Below are 6,259 nucleotides of genomic sequence, written 5' to 3' on the forward strand. Positions count from 1 at the left end.
GGGTTTGAACCGCCAGCCTTCTGGTTAGCAGTCAAGTGTCTTAGCCACTATGCTACCAGAGCTCCCACCTATGACATATCTATTGAAATTAACTGTGTCCGTTTCCAGTATTACTGTCTCTCATGTCCATTCCCTGCCTTTCCCTACTTTGACTCCTAGAGTTGACTTGTGAAAACTCTGTTTTTGAGGCTCTCTTCCCAATTGACTTCCACTCATGTTTGACCAGTGGGAGGCAACAGGTTGAAAATTGGATGTCTGGAATAGGACTAGCCACACTGTACAGCAGAGACACCATATTATTTAGGCATTTAGGTCTGTGCTCATATGCTGTTTCTCTAGGAGGAATTTACTTTTTCACCTTTTCCATCCAGCAAATTCCTACTTTCTTCAGGCCCAACTCAAATATCACCTGGTTGTCTCTCCACCTCAAGGGAATTAATCCCTCCCTCTTCCTGAGCACTTTGAAAATACTTTCAATATATCATTAAATGTGCCAGTCAAATTATTCCCTTGCCAAAGATGTCATTGTCATTTTTATTATTAAATCAAACAGGTACATTTTAGTTCCTACCTAACTTGACATTTGACTATTCAATTCTTTCAGATTCTACCAGGCATCACAAACCCTGCTACTCACCATTCTTTTTCTACACATCCATATAATTTTCCAAGATCCCTTGTTGGGTCTGTGTTTCATTCCCTCCACTTCCTTAAGTAGCCTTAACCACTCCTATGGATCCATCTACCATCAGTAAACAGATGACCTTATATCTCTGGCTCAGCTCTATCTTCACAATTTCAGTTACGAATACCCTGGACATCTCTTTTGGTATGTCCCATAAGTTTCCCAAAAGCAATATCTCAAAATATAATTCACTATTTCCCTCACCTTCATGTAGTCTCCCACCAAACCTTCTCCATTAATGTATGTTTCAGAGGATAGCACTATGACATTTGTCCCACCAAAAACCTGAGAGTCAAGACTGATTTCTCATTTCCTAGCCCAGACATTTAATCAAACAGAATTTTTTGTAAATTTTCCCTCCTTAATGACTCACTAATCAGTACCCTATTTTACCTTCTCATTATAAAGCCGGTATTATAGGTTCTCATCACTTATCACCTAGATTACTTCAATACTATCCAGTTTCTGTGGCCTGCTGTCCACTCTTTCCATTGCTGCTGGAATTATATTCCCCATTGCTCTCTAGAATGTAGTTCTCACCCCCATCAGTTCCAAGTTGGAAACTTATCGTGGATTTCCACTGAGCTTATGATAAAATCTAAACTTTTTATCCTGGTATGCAAGGCTTTCCATGGTACATCTCCATCTATCTCATCTCGTATCACCCCTCCTCTTCATTTTCTGCACTAATACTATCAAAGAATCTGAAGTTACCAAAATCTCTTATTTGTTTTCACATATCATTGCCTTTGGTTCATGTCTCCCTCTTCCCAGAATATACTTCCCTACCTTCTTGGTCTGGATAATTCTTTATCCCTCATGGAGATTTTTGCTCAAACATCCAGTGAGCCTTTTTTGTAAAATCTCGTTTAGTACATCTCATTCATAATCCCATAGTGCTCTGTGCCTATCTCTATGTCAGAGATTGTCTGTTTTCTCATTATATTTTTATTTCTGTCTCCACCAATAGACTATGAATTCTCTGAAGGCCAATATTATGTCATTTTCTCCAGATCCTCACTGCTTATAGTCTTCTACCACAAAACAGGTGTTAAATATTTATTGTATGAATAAAGCAATTGTATTACATATGGTATCCATATGTGTATACATATGATGTATTTAAAATATGTAATCTATTTATGGGAATAAATTGAAAGTTAAAGATCCGACCTTCTGTACTTTTGAATCACTAGCATCAAGCAGAGCGCTTGGCATGCTGTAGACAATAAATGTTAAATTTTGAATTTTGGTTAGTTTTCAATGGCCTAAGTTGAGTTTACTTAGTGTCTGAATTTATTGACTAATCATACCAGCCCTCTTCTCTCCTGTCCTATGTCAAATTATTAAGTCAGTATGGCTGTCAGGCAGTCATCTTAGGACTTAGCTTGGGCAGAGAAGTGTGCTAGGTGCTGAAAAACTGAAAAGTGGTACAAGGCTTGGTCTTTAGGAATTTTATAATTTAAAAGTATGCATACATACATATGTAAGTCCAATATCAGTGTTTATTATATTGATGGGACAGATAGGACCTTATTAGCCCCATAAAACAGTTTGTCACTCTTCACCAGTCACCATGGAGTCCTTGGATTCAGAGATAACAGTGTTCCTAGTGTATATGCTGCTTTACAAGACAAAAACGTTTCTAAAATCAGCATCAAGTGCTAGAATATGAGTCAGAAAAAGACATCTCACTCTAGGAGATAACTCGCTCTAACTTCCTCATTAGTGAGAACGACATCAACATAAAGAATATCTGCCAACAATCTGATATAAAAATGTACATGCATCATGAAAAATAATTGGTGTTCAATTACCACAGAATTATAAAGCTGTCGTACAGGTGCAATATTGCAAGAGCTTCAAAGTATGAAAAACTGCTTAGCTTAGGTAATTGAATGTGTTTCAATGAAGTCCCCAGAATAAAATTTGCTGAGTTTGAAGAAACAATGATATCAGAACCAGTATTCTTTTGATAACTATATCTTTTTAAATTTTCTAAATTTTTTTCTGAATAATTTTTTAAAGGATAGGGATAATTTTTTTAACTTTGTGGTCACAGAGACAGAGAGATAGTAACTCTTCCTTTGCTTTCTACCTTCTCCATCCCTCAAATTGGATCCACAGGAACAGTACTACAAAGATAGAAATCTAACCATAATTATGGTAATTGCATCTTTTAAAATAGTTAAATCTTAGTTTTGCCCTGTACATAGTTTACATATATGAAAAATAAAATTTGTAGCAAGAATATTCTATCACTACTGTGAAAAAGATATATTTTTAAATAAATTTCCAGGATCTTTAACAAGGGAAATTAGAATCAGAGAACTGTAAAAAGTGTTAAGTATCATCTAATCCAAAGTCCTTTTTCATTGGATAAGAAAACCTAAGTCCTAAGTTTATTGTAGGAGCTCTGGTGTTGTAGTCCCTAAAGCATTTGACTGCTAACCAGAAGGCTGGTGGTTCAAACCCACCAGCCACTCTTCAGGAGGAAGACTGGGCAATCAACTTCCATAGAGATACCACCTCAGAAACCCAAGGAGGGGTCACTGTCAGTCAATGGCAGTGAGTTTTCGGTTTAAAGTATTTTTGCAGGTACTGGAAGAACCAGGTCTAAAAACATTTTTATAATTTTATGGATTTAATTAGGCACAAACCACAGATCAACTTCTAATTTTCAAGACTCGAAGTTCTAAGACAATTAATTATCCATCTACAATGTTACAGAAATAAAATTGGACTGACAACAAAGGAGCAGCTCAAGACAAGTGATTAGATAAGTTAGTTTAGACTGGAGTTCCTGGGTGGTTCAAACAGTTAACTTCCTCAGCTGCTAACTGGAAGGTTAGAGGTTCAAGTACACCTACTGGCACCTCAGAAGAAAAGCCTGGCAATCTATTTCCAAAAGACTAGCCATTAAAAACCCTACAGAGGACAGTTCTACTCTGACGTTCATGGAGTAATCATGAGTCAGAATTAACTCAACAACAATGGGTAGTGGTTAGCTTAGACCAGTCACTTTACCTCTCAGGTCTCTATTTGGCTCATTGTAAAACAAGAAGTTTCCCAAAATGCCCTCTTTCAAATCTAAAATTGCATAATTTTGAAACTACGGGGCGATTGATCTACAATTATGAGCTTCTAAAATCTGATTCTACTAGTCCTACCTCTCCATCCACCACCTCCTATCCTTCCCTCCCCCACAGTAAGATGCCTTCCTTAAGGGAACCACAGTTCCCTCAAGACTTGTGTGTTAACTTAAAGTCCAGCTCATTTTCTAAACAAATGATTGGCATAAAAGTGGAGGCTTTAGCAATAATCAACACTTTAAGTTTTCAAGACCTGTACCATTGTTTTGGTTACCTAGTGCCATTCTGAAGGAATAGACCACAAACGGGATGGCTCGAACAAACAAGGATTTATTCTCTTAAGGTTTTGAAAGCTAGAAGTCCATTCCAAGTGCCAGCCCTAGGGGCTGGGTAAAAGCCCCTCAACCTTGGGCTTCAGCTCTGCCTCCTGCTCCTGGCCCACTGAAGCTGGAGGCTTTTCTTCACTCAAGCAGTTGTTGGCTGCTAAGGCTGACAGACCCAAGGTCAACAAGTAAAAAGGCACAGTCCTGATATTACCACACAACATGGGAGGCCACTAACTCAAGTCCAGAAAAAGTCCCAAGATTGGCAGAGCATAGCAGGCTGCTGAACAATAACTCAGCTACATGCAGGGTTCAAGCATGCCAAAAGCTGTAGACCATTTCCAAAGCTTCTCCTTATATATAGGTAGCAGACCAAGTCCCTAAAGCAGCTACTCAGCTGCTTGGGGCAGATTTCACCAAGGAGTTGATTGCCAGTCTCACCATGGAGAATAACTACCACCAGCTGCCCAGCCACTCAAAACCATACCACAACCATAGAGGTTTATCCTTCTACACGTTTTCCCTAAAGTTGGTGTCAGTAAAACCCAAATTTGAGATATATAACAAAGAATTACTTTTATTTTTACTTTGGGACTGATTAACATGGTACATGATCCAACTGCTTATGTTTTTCTTTTAATGAAAATTTAATCTGGTGTTAAAACAGCAGCTGAATTGCTTAGTTTTCTCAAAGAAATCATATAAAAATGCAACTCAAAGAAATTAAAATTAAAATTGAATTTAGTGTTTTATAACTAATCTCAAAATAACTAAAACACATCAATTTTTTCCTATTTTAATGACAACTTTAACTTTTTCTCAAGTTTATTGGTATTCCACAATGCCTTAGCATTGTCTAAGGTCTCTTACAGCCTTCTCTAGGCACTTTGCATAAGAACAATATAGTACCTTCATAAATTCTCCTGAACTCTGAATAGTATTCAACAGAGGGTGATTAAATAGTAATGTTCTAAACTGCTTTTACTTTGGTAATGTTTAACATTGTTACATAAAGTGCCATTTTTTTCTGTACAATGGGGGATATGTTTTACCTCCACCCAAAGCAAGAAGTGACTCTTTCCCAAAAAATGTTTAAGTCCCCTCTTGTGTTACTTAGTGGATATACCACTGTTGCCTGAAATGCCACAATAAGTCAACTATTAAGGTCATCTTCCTTTGTCCCAGATCTGTTCCTTTGTTTCTCCTCTTACTGAATAGCACCACCCTGCACCATTGTGTTGTTAAAAACCTCTACATCCTTCTTGATGCCCTCACATCCTCATGCCCATATTCAATTAGCCCCCAAGATTCTGCCTCCAGTTTTCTGTCAAACGAGGGTACTTATCAAACCTGGTACTCTGCTTTTCCATCCACTTTTTTTTTCTCCCTAGCATATGACACTAGCAGTAGTAGCAGTAGTGGTGGTAGTAAAAGAAGTAGCCAAAAATTGTTGAGTACCATCAGTACATCTTAACTGGTACCCATGTGGCTAATCTTGAGTAGGAAAACAATTTGGTATGAAAGACTTTATAGTCCATTTTACTGTGGAAATTCACTTTATTTGACAAGGATTAAAAAAAAAAAAAACACTTTAAGAAGTAGTCAATTTAGTCTTATGAAATAATTTATGATCTGGCTTTTTCTTAACTCTTCAGTATCATTTTTCATTTCTCCCCACATCTCTGTGGATCCCCAACCCAGACTGTCCAAACCTGCTCCTACATTGAGCCATTAAAAAAAAAAAAAAAATTCTTAAGTCCTTGTGATCCTTAATTTTGTATCAACTTAGTTAGGCTATGGTGCCCAGTTTTTTAGTCAAATACCAGTCTAGACATTGCTGTGAAAATGTTTTGTAGATGTGATTAACACTGACAAACAGTTTATTCTAAGTAAAGATTATCCATGATAATGTGGGTAGACTTTATCCAACTAGTCAAAAGTCTTCAGAACAAAAACTTAGTTTTAATGGGGAGAAGGAATTCTTCCTCAAGACTGTAATCCAGATATCTTGCTAGAGTTTCTAGCCTGCCAGATTTGTGGATTTCTGGCTTAGATTGCCAGTTTCCAGTTTGTCATCTAATCTATGGATTTTGGACTTGCCAGCTCCCACAATCCCAAAAGCCATTTTCTTAAAATGAGTACATATATATATATGTATA

This window comes from Orycteropus afer, unplaced genomic scaffold (genome assembly GCF_000298275.1).
Source record: "Orycteropus afer afer isolate SDZICR_OR568_19922 unplaced genomic scaffold, OryAfe1.0 scaffold00126, whole genome shotgun sequence".
NCBI classification, from domain to species: Eukaryota; Metazoa; Chordata; class Mammalia; order Tubulidentata; family Orycteropodidae; genus Orycteropus; species Orycteropus afer.